This window comes from Thermobia domestica, chromosome 6 (genome assembly GCF_964235325.1).
Source record: "Thermobia domestica chromosome 6, izTheDome1.hap1.1, whole genome shotgun sequence".
Classification (NCBI taxonomy): Eukaryota; Metazoa; Arthropoda; class Insecta; order Zygentoma; family Lepismatidae; genus Thermobia; species Thermobia domestica.
The window spans coordinates 143,306,162-143,320,559 of record NC_137459.1 but is presented as its reverse complement, the minus strand read 5'-3'; positions in this window follow the sequence as shown (position 1 = coordinate 143,320,559).

Below are 14,398 nucleotides of genomic sequence, written 5' to 3'. Positions count from 1 at the left end.
TGTTTCGTTGTTTAGAAAGATAAATGAATGATTACAATTTAGTCACCTCAAATAATTGGTAATGAGTAATTAGTAACGTAAACTATTAATGGGGTTTAAATAGAGATCTCTACAGTTACATAGCTCGTAGAGATTTGGTTACATAAGGATTCGAGATATCAACAAGGGTTGAATTACTATTATTGACTACCATTGATTTGTTAATTTATTATAATGAATTTCCAATATTTAAGTTCATGTAGATTCAAGGGGGGACTACCGTCAAACTGTTGATATTATGATCTTGAATTTTAATTTATCTCTTTACTATAGGTTATATTATTTTAAGTGTGACAAACAACGAATAATAGTTCAATATTGAGTTTACTCGTAGCCGTTGCCTTGAGTCTACATGTCATGAATTTTAAAATTTATTGGAACCCTGTTTCGTCTTAGTAATCCTCCAAAATAATGAATAATCCTCTCTTTCCTTTCTCCTTTTTTTTGTGCGTTTGAAAAGTTTACAGGTGTATTCAAAGGAGCGAGGAAGGAAAAGGAGAAGTTTTTACTTTACTTTACTTTTTACTTTACTTTTACTTTACTTCCCTTTACTAGTGGTTTTTACTTCCGCCTGGTCATGGGCGAGTTTTTAGGTATACCGAATTGAGCCAATTAAAGAAGTTTAATCATTCACATATTATTAATTTCTTGCCGGCATCAAAGTATATTGCCATAGGCGGTTATTTGCAACCTTAGATTTAGGAGGAGCAGGGGCAATAGTCGTTTTTGTAACCTTTGGATTTAGTAGCAATCGTCTCCCCTTTCTCCTATTATTTACTTTAAGTAGCCAATGGAGCGAGGAGAGAGGATTTTAGTTTGTCGATCTGTGACGAGGGGGAATCGAACCTCAGAGTACTTGTATTCAGGAACTAAATCGTATCCCTAATATAATGTGGAATCAACATGGAATCAATCTGGAATCAACGTTTCTAGGGGGCTATTTCACTAACATCACGACAATTGAACAGATACATAGAATAAAAAAATATAATTGCATGCATAGACGAATTACATCAAAGGAAATATTAGATAACAAGTATTATGAGCTACGCCGTGGACAACCACAATACTTGATAGGGGTTTCCTGTTTACGCATTAAAATGCTATTACAGGAACTTGTGTGAATGAACGAAGAAAGTTGCAGCAATATTTCCATCTGTAAGTATGAGTTTTAAGCCAAGATAGGGTATTACATAATTTTACAATTATATTCTTCAAGCTGTTTATGCGCGATACCGATATACTAGTGAAAAAATGTGGGGATGAAACATTTTAATTCTTACTAATGTTAGCAAGCGAACCCATAACGCCTAATGTGGGTTGAAAATATGTTTTCTGTTATTCGATTGGTGCCTGCATTTTATTAGTGGAAATCCGTTCGGGCGTGGTCCGGAAACGTTGATTCGTATCGAAGTGTAATATTGTTCTTCAATATTCGATATTAAGGATTCAGAATGTATGCCATTTAGGTGGTGTACAGTGTACAGTGTATTTAGTTCAATTTAGTGTAGTTATTTAGGGAAGTGAATGATGAAGTGTAAAAAAATGTTGTAGAATTAGTATAAAAACGAAAGTATTAAGGTGAGAACAAGAAAAGGAAAGTTTCGTTAACCAGGTAAGTAAATAGGCATTTTCGAATGTCTTTTCCTTAGTCCTACCAAACATCGTATAGACTACCACTAATAATACATTAGTGATACTGCGGGTGCTCCAGGAATACTATTTTCGAAGGGTGAACTATCCTTGTAAAGATCACAGTCATCCACTTGTCCGTCCAATAGCTATTCCAAATGTCTGAAGATTTAACCATTTTTTTAAGTATCCCCTTCTAGTGCTGGCCGTTAATTTTGAACGAGGCACTTCTCGAGCCGTAGTCAAGAGTTACTCATGAAAAGACAATTGAAAATATATTAATTCATAATTTTATAAGCTCTAAATAACAACTAAATAAACTCTAAGTAAGAAATGCAAATTATTAATACATAACAATAATATTAATCACCATTAACGAATTTTAATACATTAATACTTAATAGAATCGATACAATTAATAGAATCGATAGATGGCAAGGAAGGATAAATAATTTATTCTATATTCCTATATTGTTATTTTATATTCTTGTTCACCCCTTGTTTTTTTTTATGAGTATGAAAACGTTGGTAGTATAATCTAAAGTGCATGTGTAGCCGCATAATAATGCATTTGTCTGTTCATTCATATGTGTGTCCTTGTTCTGCTGATAGCGAGTCGTTGGAATTTTGTGATGATAAAGTCTTCCGGGCTTCCAATTTTACGTAATGATAGGATTAAGTAATAGTGAGGTTGAAGAGTATAAAATGTTTGCATGCAAATGTTTGTATAGACTTTCTCTCTTTTATATATATATATATATATATATATATATATATATATATATATATATATATATATATATATATTCTTTTAAAATAGTAAATAGATAAAATGAATCCACATAATTGATATTAGGCAAACCCCTGTTCATATGATTAATTATTCATGGTGTTATTTGGCTATTTTACCTAATCAAGAGTCTACCTGTGTCTTTTTAATAATAGAATTTGTATTAAGAGATAATAGAGGTCTGTCGTCGGCTAGAAATGAGAATACATTTTAAATAACTTGATTGTACTTACAACTTGTGGCAAAACAAGCTTTTATCTGTATAGAAAGGAACTAGATTATTACAAAATTACTTTATTTTCCTATGTTAAATACCATGTTGTACCATATAAAATAGTGCGATAAAATTTATTAGATAATGAAAATTTATTAGACTGTGAATTTCTTGAATTACGTCCCATGATTATGCCTGTTAGGCTAATGGAGACGGTGGCGATGAGTAATGAATGAAAATGATGAAATGAAGGACGTGGGAAGAAACGGGAAAATCTCGAGAAAACACACGGTGTTGTCCACCATAATTATTAAGATAAGAACACTAATGAGTAAGAACTTAGAATATAAGGTTAGAATGCACGTTGAAGAGGAAAGAGGCACTCATCAACATTCAATGACATTTAAGATGACACACTGACTGACAGCTCAAATACTTCCGGAACAATTTAGGACAATTTACGCCAATTATTCGGGGACACCGGTAGCAGAAAGTTAAACTATACCATAGATGTTTGCATGATGTAACGCCCTGCTTGGTGTGTGGATGGACCCTTACAGTCTGCAATGGGGTTGATGACACTATGTTGATTACTAATAACTTCCGTTAGGGGCAACCCTGACTCTAGCGTGATTTTAATTAAACTCCGTTAGGCAGGGGTGTCCCTGGGGGAATGTTGTTAATTCACCTCGCATGCTCTTAGGAAGTGGATGTAGAGAGGACTGAAGAATTTCACCAATTAACACCTACACATTGGAACAAGACTTGAATGCATGGAGTATGGAGTATATGTAGAATTAGTAATTAGAGGGAATGTAGCATGAGTAATGACATGTAATGCATGTAGTAGTGTAATATGTAGTACTGACATAACTTGCTTGATTTCCTTTTCACTTTTCTTATTATCACAATATAGTTTATCAGTTATATAACAGATGCAACGCAAAAGTTTTATGCATGTTTTATGTGCAAGGTTTTGTTGAGTGTGTGTTTTTTTTTTAATTTTAGTTTTTTTTTTCATAATTAGTAGTGCACTCAAGGGAGTTATATCTATATGTGTGCTAACTGTATCCATAAGTAATATACTATTGGGATATATGAGTAATATACTAATTAATAAGTTAGCCTATAAGTTACTGAACATAGTGTTCTTATATAAAATATGGGAACGAAGTCAACACTCTATATATATTACACATAAGGAATGATAACGACTCGATCTTTGCTTAAAATCATCATAATCTAATAGCATTTTGTGCAAAAAAAAATATATATATATATATCAACAATGTGCAAAATATATAATAATCCAACAATTTAACTAAATAACTATTACATATACATATTCAAATAAATCTAGCAATTATATAACGTTACTTCTACACTTCTAATGATAAAACAACAGTAAATCAATATTAATCAATAATACAAAGATAATCAACATTAGCCTGAAACATAACTTGCGCAACACATATAATTATGTACTAATAATATCACCATAACTACATTATCATCTGTAATCAAAGCTCATCTGTAATCAAAACAATATAACGTTCATAATAGTACCTTAATAAGGAGGAGTAAGGCGCATAACTCAATATCATTTGATATATTCAGATAGTCAGCACAGGCAAGAGTCAAGCTGTCTAGGAAGTGAAAATCACTCTTAGGACTGACGCTTCATCCAATCTAAAGCGGTCAGAGTAAGGGTACTCGTACGCAGAAAGCCTTCTTGGGAGAGGCTACTGTGGAGCACATATTCCTTATTAGCCAATGGAACAATAATATATTTTTTAGCTAATTTAATGGTGACAATTAGATAACAATTTAAAGGTCATGATTAACGACAAACGTCTAAACAGAGTTCGAAATGGAGCAGTGGGCGAACAAGGATCAGCCTCCATTTTGTAACACAATATCAAAGGCAATTCCGTGCTCACTCGAGAACGGAAGGCTTCCTATCCGAGAGCATCCTAAATTCTTTAAATTTTCAGCTTTGATTAAACAACTTTAGAATTTATTTAATATTATAATTTTTTCTTGCAGTATAATTTGCTATTTGGTGTAAGTAAGGTGGAAAGCAGTTCCTTTACTGCTGAAATAGAGATCCCATCAGAATAGGACCAATCCAAACCATGAGTATAAATGGTCTGAAAATGAATACGTTTTCATAATATGCATCCTTGAGAAAATAAAAGGTATTTATAGTGATTACTGCCTTGTAATTAGTAATGATGAATAAACTATGCCTATTAATGGATGTTAATTAATTATTAATCTTATTATTGTTTCCAGATTATAGAATGCTTAGGACTATTCATTTGTTTTAATGTACGGTACAATTTAGTTACCCTTTTATTATTATTATTATTATTATTATTATTATTATTATTATTATTATTATTATTATTATTATTATTATTATTGCATGAAAACTTTCTGACTAAGGCTTTTACCATTCAACTTGACCTAATTCCAATAATAGAGCATTAATCTCAATTAGTAATAATGGTGATTTTATAATTTAGAACCTTCTTCTTTTTAAAGTATTGCACTTTATTGCATGCAAATTGTAGATAAAGATTGTTGTCCTGAGAGTGTGTGATGATAACAGCTGAATAAGGAAGTAGATAACTTACTTCCGGAATGTAGAACTACTCAAGAAAACACTATTACATAATAGCAGATAATACTGTTATGAAGTAAGATCATTCAAAAAAAGAACAATGTTTGATTTAACAATTATGAAGTATATCACAATATATATTTTTTTAAACAAGTATGAAATATATTACAAAACATATACTTGCTTAGAGAGATAGGCCGAGAAAAAAAAGGTACAGAACGTTGCTGGATCAGGCCGGAAATAAACCGGAAATAAAAAGAAGTAAAGGGGAAGAAGGCGTCCTTGCTTCGTAACAGAGTACTATACCTACATTCATGCCAATCCAAAAAAAAGGGATAAAGAGGAGGGTACACAGGTATTTCGGGACTATCTATAGTGCTCAAACAAACGGTGAATTGTGAATTGTCATCCATCTGCAGTATCTGTAATACAATGATGTATGTAACTATAATACCTTTTATAGAATATACTATAATGTTGCATTGCATTAATACAAACAAAACAAGACGTAATTACTTACGACCAATGACAATTTATAGAGGCATTATCTGTAAAAGGAAGGAAAACATGATTATACAAAATTAAAATTGTTGTTGCTAGTGTTCTTTTCTTGTCTGTTTCTGTTTTCAAATGACAATTTCATCGTTCTCACTGCTTCATTATCTAATGCTTTAGAGTAAAATAATACTAATAGAAATATGGAAACGTACACCTTTCTGCTATACGAGGACGAAGCATACAGTGATTCATGATTGGTTATCTTATGATATAAGGGAATATAAATTATTATATCAGTCCCTTTTATATATTTTTATTTCCTTAGCTATCTCTTCTAACTACTTATTACCTGCGCAGAAATATAAACAGTAAAAGGAAAGAAAATAAAATTGAAAGAAATACAATGAATAAGATAAAAAAAATACCAATGCTCGCTTATTTTTGAGTTTTATCTATAGGTCTTACATCTTGAGAGTTCTATCCTTATTGTTAATCTGTCTATCACGGCTGGCTTTTATTATTATAATGACCTCCTATACCACGGACTCTATTATTATAGAATCATTGTCCTCCATGATTTATCAGTACACTCTGTCGATTGATTTTAATTTGGGTTGACTGTATTTCACATTATTGAGTTCCAAGGGAACACCAGAAAGAACACGTAAACCTACTTAACCTTAGCAGATCCATTCAACTTTAGTCAATCAACTTTATTTATACACGATCTGGCTTAAGAGTAAGATATTTTCCAACGCGCGGGGTCCAAACCTTCTAATATTTATCGTTTTCACTCATCTTAAATCTAGTTTGTTACATACTCCTCGAACTGCAAAAAATAATTCGAAAAACTTTCATGAGATGTTTTCTTCCATCTTGCCAATCAAGGCAAGTGGTTCACTAAGCTCAAATGAGGCTGCGAAGGCAAAAGCCTATCTTTACCTACAAAATACAAAGGCGTATCCTGTTTTTTTTTAATTATTATTCTCTCTTTGCAATTATATTCTCATTAATGCGATTCTCAATTCTTCTAACGGAAGTTTTACCTTTAGCAAATAAAAATAACTTTTGTTTTTCTAACCACTTCTCTCTTTTCTTTCTCTTGGTGTTTTTCTTTTTGTTTGTCTGTCTGTCTGTCTGGCCATCGGTCTGTCTGTCAACACCAGGAATATAATACCTACGCAAGGAATTAAGTTGTTTCCTTAGTTGTATATTTATATTTTCTTCTTATTCCCTTTTATCCTTTTTTTTATAGCAGGGTTTCCGACCATATATGGATTTAAACTATCTTGTACTTCTCTATACTACTCTTTTCTCTATTTATTCCTTCCTATACACATAGATGTATTTACTTAATTGGTTAGGTACCTATTTACTTTTTATTTATTTATTGATTTATTTATGTATTAACATAACATTTCTTTCAGAAAGCCTGCATCAACATTGAATTTCACGTTAGAAGTTCCTACGCCTATCGCGATAACTTATTAAAATAACATTTTTAATTTGACTATGCAGTGTGGGATGATCTAACAAAATCGATCAGGTTTGGAACTAGAGAACTTAGATAATATAATTTCATTCGTTCAACATTAACTTTCTTTGGCTGATCTTCCTCGTTTACATTTAAGAAATAACCCCGGCTTAGTTGCCAAATTTCTAATGGAGACTAAATCATTTTCCTTTTACGTATGGGCTTTCCTACACTTATCATTTTTTTTTTGCTTTTGTTTTTACTGCTGACTAATTAAGGTCTTTTGAGCTAGTTTTCTTATACGACTAAGATTCTTTTTCACAAGTTTCCCATACAGGGTTCGACATGGTGTCTCGACTTCGATACCTAATACAGCCTTTCTACCAAACACCAATTCAAAAGGAGAATAAGGATGGTGTTCGTGTCTCGCAGTATTATAAGCGTAAGAAGCAGTTCTAACAAATAGAGACCAATCCTTCTGGGAAGTAGACATATATTTCTTCAAATAGTTTACCAAAGCTTGATTATATTTCTCCATTCGTGAATTTATTCTATGATGGTATTTAATACTAAACTTTTGATGTATACCGAGTACAGTCATAATTTCGCTAGTTACTTGTGTGTGGAATTTAGAACCAAGGTCTGACAATATATGGCGGGGTGGACCAAAATAACAAATAATATCCTCCAATAAAAACTTTGCAACATTCTTGGCTGTTATTGTTCTTAATGGTCGTGCCACTACATAGTTTGAGAACATATCTACAGCGGTGATGACATACTTATAACCATTAGAGGGGGGCAGTGGGCCAAATACTTCCAAATTTAAGGTATGGAAAGGAGCTAGTGGTTTAATTGGTTCATGCAACCCTAATGGTGTAGTGGTTGAGTCTTTACGTTCTTGACATTCGCGACATGTCTTAATATACTGTTTGATATCGAATCCCATTCGAGGCCAATAAAATCGCTCATTGACACGAGAAAACACTTTTCGTTCTCCAAGATGTCCGCCCTCTAGACATGAAGTATGTGTAGCATATAGCACCTCAGGAACCAGACTTCGAGGAACACATTGTTTAAATCATTATTAGACTTACGATATAACACCTCATCTACTAATACATAAGGACGAGCCTCATTATTAGTAGGATCAGACTTTACTAAATCACGAATTCTGCCAAAATATTCGTCTTCTTTCTGTGCCTTGATTACATCAGTCGCGTCAATTTTCATCATGTTTATACACAGCCCTTCGTCGCGATTGGCGTTTTCTTCCACACTTAGGGTTTGCGTCGGATATCTGGACATGCAGTCCGAATGTCGATTAGAGGGGTTACCTCTTATCGCTTTAATCGAGAAGTTATAAGATTGCAACCTGATTAACCAAAGAAGATATTTGCCTTTTAGATTTTTCATGTTCCTTAAATAGCAAACACAACAACTATCAGTAAACGCAGTGAAGTGAGGCACTCTTATTAGATATTCATGGAAGTGTAACACGGCTTGTACCAAAGCCATGGTCTCTTTTTCTGGGATCGTTAAGGACTTAGCTTCATGGTCTGAGATTTTTCTGCTGTAATAAGCAATCGGTTTCTTCTCTCCATTTTTGATTTGCATTAATACGGCGCCAATTCCGTATTCACAAGCATCTACATACAATTCGGTAGCGTCTGCTTCAGGATCAAAGATGGCTAATACTGGGGCAGTAACGAGCTTCTCCTTTAAAATATTAAAGGCTTGACGTTCTTTATCTCCAAATTGAAAGATTACATCAGGCTTAGTCAAATCTATTAAAGGCTTCGCGATAACTGAAAAGTTTTTAATAAATCTTCGATTATAACTAGCCAATCCAACGAAACTGCGTACATCACGAACTGTTTTTGGTTCGGGAAAGTTAGTGATAGCCTCGACTCGTTTAGGATCTATCTTAACCCCTTCGCGTCCTACGACGAATCCTAAGATTGGTAGTTCAGCATACATTAAGTGAGATTTTGAGGGATTTAATTTTAGATTGGCTTCTCGCAAACGAGTGAATACTTTCCGAAGTCTGTCTAACTTTTCGTCTATAGATTTTCCAAAACCAATCAAGTCATCCACGAAGCATGCCATAATATTGAATTTTAACCCTGCAAACACTTTGTCGATCATTCTTTGAAATGCTACGGAGGAAGTGGAGAGACCTTTTGGGAGCACATTAAAATTAAACAAACCGGCACTACAAATGAATGCAGTTTTCAATTTATCCTCTTCCTTTAAGGGAATTTGTAGAAAACCAGTTCTGAAGTCTATTGAACTTATGAATTGAATATTTGTGAATAAATCTATTAGGTCGTTGAGTGATGGAAGAGCGTAACTGTCAGGAGATATGACGGAGTTCAATTTTCTATAGTCCACTATGAGTTTCTTAGAATTATCTCTCTTCTTAACTAAAATAACTGGTGATGCGTATGAAGACCGACAACTAGAGATGATGTTTTGTTTAAGCAAATTGTCAATCTCTTCTTTCATGGCTCTTTTTGTCTCTAATGTCTCTCTGTAGGGTGGTGAAGATACAGGAATGTTTGAAATTAATTCTATGCTATGCTCATATTCGTGTGTTACAGTTATATCATTTATTGTCCACGCAATAATATCTTGAAATTCATTCAATAGATCTACTACCCTTTTTCGATCTTCAGACGAAAGGTCAGGGGAAATGTCAATTTCTTTACCGACATCGTGTTGTAATTTAGATTTCGAATTTTCGACTTTCTCAGCGGAGAGTGGGCTGGCTTTAACCGTGTTCACTCTTATCTCTGGTGTAGGAATACATTTCTCCAAATGTCCTATGATTTGAGCATCTGGAATAGTCACGTCCCGCTTACTCAAGTTAAACACAGGCAGTTTAGCATACCCATTTTCTTCCACATACATTGTAGGTGGTATTAAACATGAGTAAGTTCGATGCAAAACATCATTCGGTTCAACATAATGATCTCCAGTTATAGGATAACATGGCTTAACTTGCACTAAACGAACTTTCCCAGCAGGTATTTGCATGCGCTCGGCAGTTGTGATCAAGTTACGAGATGTTTGCTGCTCAATACAGTTGATTTTCAATATAGGACATTCGTTCTCAGGTTGGGAATCACAATGTACGTCTTCAGAAAGGGAGATTGAATCATGAAGTTCTAAACTACTTTGAGGCACGTCAATGTTCGTAGGTGATACTGATGTTGAGCTAACGTTTCTATTCGTCCTAGAGTTACCATTTTTGTTGTAAAACTGAACATGTGACAGATTTAATACTGTTTGTTCCTTACGACTTGGCAAATACTGAACATAAAACTTCATGTTAGGATGTCTTTGATTGCCATTAATAGTTATAGACTGTAACCCTATACCGTATGAGTAACGCTGAATGAAATCTATTCCTAGAGCCATTTTCAAGTCTAATTGAGACTGTTTAACTAATGCCACATTTAACCATAAACGACGCGATCTTCGACCATAAGTTCCAACTTGGAAACTTAACCGAACCACTGGGAGTGGTTCAGTTAACTTATCCCCTAATGTGCGCAAACGAATAGTGGCGCGCATTCGCTTAGCAATTGGAAAATTTTGAGGGATCATTTCTTCAGCCAAAACAGAGACCTGCGAACCACTGTCTAATAATGCGTCTACTTTTCTATTAAAAATTCGAATCGGAATCGTGGGCAATCTGTGATCACACAATTTCGTTCGAGCTCTTTTCACTTCAATTAGCCTACCATCTCTCCCGATTTCATGCTTATACGTCCACATTCTTTTGACAAACGAATTGTTTCTAACACCCCTATAAGGTTTTACATGATGTGGTCTTTTAAATTCTCTACCTTTCCTATTCATTTCCTGATGAGATTCAGTATAAATGTCAGCTAAGTACAATAAACGCAACACATGAATAGCTTGATCTATTGTCGATACTTCCTTTAATACTAAGGCCTGGACATAATTTGAAGGCAACGCTTTATACAATAGGCGTAACAATTCTCTCTCTCCCATTTCAGGTCTTACGAACTTCCAGTCTCGTATTAAAGTATATGCGAAGTTATCAGGTGGGAAACGAGGAGGGAGTCGTTTTCTCTTTAACTTTTGTTCAAGCTGACCTTTATATAGATCGTCAGGAAATGTTCGAGAAATCATTTGCTTTAATTCTCGAAACTGCAACTGTTGGATGGCATCCTTATGACATAGGAACCAATCAAGGGCCGAATTTTCAAGACAGGCCGCTAGATATATACATTGCTCCTGGTCGAGCCAATCGAGGGCACGAGATATGGTCTGATATTCATCAAGGAATCTTGTAACAGATTCTTTAGGGCTTCCTTTAAATTTCGGCAATTTCAATACCGGGACACTGGCTACTCGATCTTCTGTTTCTTCCCGTGCACTTGATTCATCAGGATCTTGTCTATTTTCTATTTGGGGTCCTTTCGGAGGGAGTAAATTATCATTTATTGCCTTATTTTCGTCCAAGGGTAATGAATCCTCTGAGGGAGTCTTCACTTCGTGATTATCTAAAATTTCTTGCCTAATATTATTATATAACAAAAGTGCAAGTGCGTTATCGGCAGTGGGGGAATATGTCACTTGAGGAGGGTGAGAAGCAATTTGCGGATATTTAAGAAAACTTAGATTTTCAATACAAGGTTCTTCATTTATAAACTCTTTAAATTCTTCGACTGAGTCATATGAGAAAGGACTCGGTGTTAGTACGTCACGTGCAGTTTTTTTCTGGTAGAGCTCCTTCTTTGCCAATTGTTTAATTTCGTCTTCTGAATCATATTTACTTGATTCAGGTGGTGAACTTTCTGGGAGTTTACTTTTCAAGGGTTCGCCCACATGAGGTGGTATGTCAAATGGAAAATAATCCCTGACCGCTTTCGGAGCAATTATATGCTGCTGTTCTTCTTTCTTAAAAGGTGTTGACGCCAACTTGGGATCGAACTCAAAATCACTCGTCATATTGCCAGGAGATTCTTCAGAGGAACTAACTGCACCTTCATTAGAAGGGTTAGTCAGTTGTTCTGGCTTAAGGAAAATCGTTCGTTTCCCGACCACTGGTTTATATTGTGTACTGTCCAAAGGAGTCAAGGATGACATTTTATTACAAGTTTCTTCAAACTTAGCTAAATTTTCCTTATAACGCTGCGTTTTCGTTATCGGTTGCCTATCCACAGGATCTGGTAAACTATACTGCTGTGGATGATTTATCCGCGGTTCAAGAGAAGTAGGCGAACTAGCTACTGGCAAACTAGCCTGCTGCACTGGCAAATTGGTTGCTTCTTTTGCCATGGGACATAACTCGGAACGCAAAGTCTTCGTGAGCGCAGTTTTCTGAGCAAGAGATTTCCTACAATATTTGCAATTTGCCTCACCCGATTTTGTAATATACCAAGCATGAAACTTCGGCGGAGATTTCTTAGGTTTGAAAAAGGGGAACCAATGGGAAGACATTTCGAATTACTGTTTTCACTATTTTTTGTTTCAAATAAAAAAATTAATGGGGGGGGGGTATTTCACTATGAGCAATATAATCAGATCATTAATTTCCATTAGAATCCAAAATAACACAATTGCAGTAATGCGACAATTTACATAATTCACTTAAATTAACATGCACTATGAACATAATATCAAAACATAACATAAGACATAGAATAGAAAAGGAAAGATGTCATAGCAGCACCACAAAATTTTTCGTCCCGAAAAATGAAAAAGAAACAAGAAAAGCTTTGGACGAGCCCCCATTTGTGACGATGTGCAGACTCTTTTTAATTATTTAGCTCGTTTTATTCCACCATAATATAGAGATCTGCTCACGCTAATTCTGTAGCGGATGTCACAAAGAAATATACTTGAATTACACCATGATTTTCATGGGAAAAGTGGTTTAATCTAGGGGAATGACAACATTATTTATAAAAAGTAAGTTTATTACATAACTAAAATGGTAATATATAACAACATTTGATTTAGTGATTCAACAAAAGTAATGGAATATCTGATAGTTCATTTGATAGATTGATATCTTAACTTATATATATATATTGATTGACAGGCTAGAGATTGAAATATTAAGTTAGAAGAAACGGAAGATGAAATACAAGTATGTGACAACAGTTCGTAATCTTGAAAGTTTTATGGTAGGTACACAATTCATTTTGAAGTACCGCATGACATCTCTAAACTTGAATTTTATGATGCAACAAGAGATTATACATACCTTATGGTAGTATTCTTGTAACTCTTAGAAACTTTCACGATGATTCTGTCTGGTCACAACCGACGTCTCGAACCTCTGCACCTTTGCACCGGAACAAGTGATCAACCGTTCGAGACCTTGAGGTTCTTTTATATTATTCTCGAGGGTCACACCCAAGCCTCACATCCGTCAGTACATCCGTTTTATCATCTCCACAAATATGGAAACTTATTGCTCATTTGCGTTTTGATTGGCTCTTAGAGACTGCCGCACCCAAAATACGTGGCGTGACACACATGTACATACGTGTACTGTCACAGCCGGAAGAATTCAATAGCGTGATCTCTAGACTTATCTATAGATTCATATCTATATAACCAATTTCAACATATTAATGCGGTGTCACGTTGCCAAAATCATGATTATATATCCTGTAGGATGACTATGAGTAACCTTTGACATGTAAACTTCCTACAAAATTGCGCAGCAAAAGCAACATTAGTCACCTTCAGAAGGTTTTACGTATTTCCTTTTTCTGTTGCTAACCTGTAGCAAGTCAAGAGAGAAAAATGTCTTTTAAAATGCATATGAATCAAAATTATCTTTTTCAATTCCTTCAATAAAGAGCAATGTAACCATATTTTTGAACTCAGCGTCACATTAATCACTGCTTTCTTATCTTTAATTGGTTTAGGAAGTTCAATATAGGAAGAAGCTCTTAATGGTACATATTTGTTTAATCTGATTTGTAAATATTTAATTTGATGCAATGTCCATCCTGATCCTCTACCTTCAAATTCTTCCATTTCTCTACGAAGTTTTTGTTTTGCATGATGTATATATTCACTTAAGGCAGTTGATTCTAATATTCTCTCGTTTGATGTTTTAAAATTGCGCTC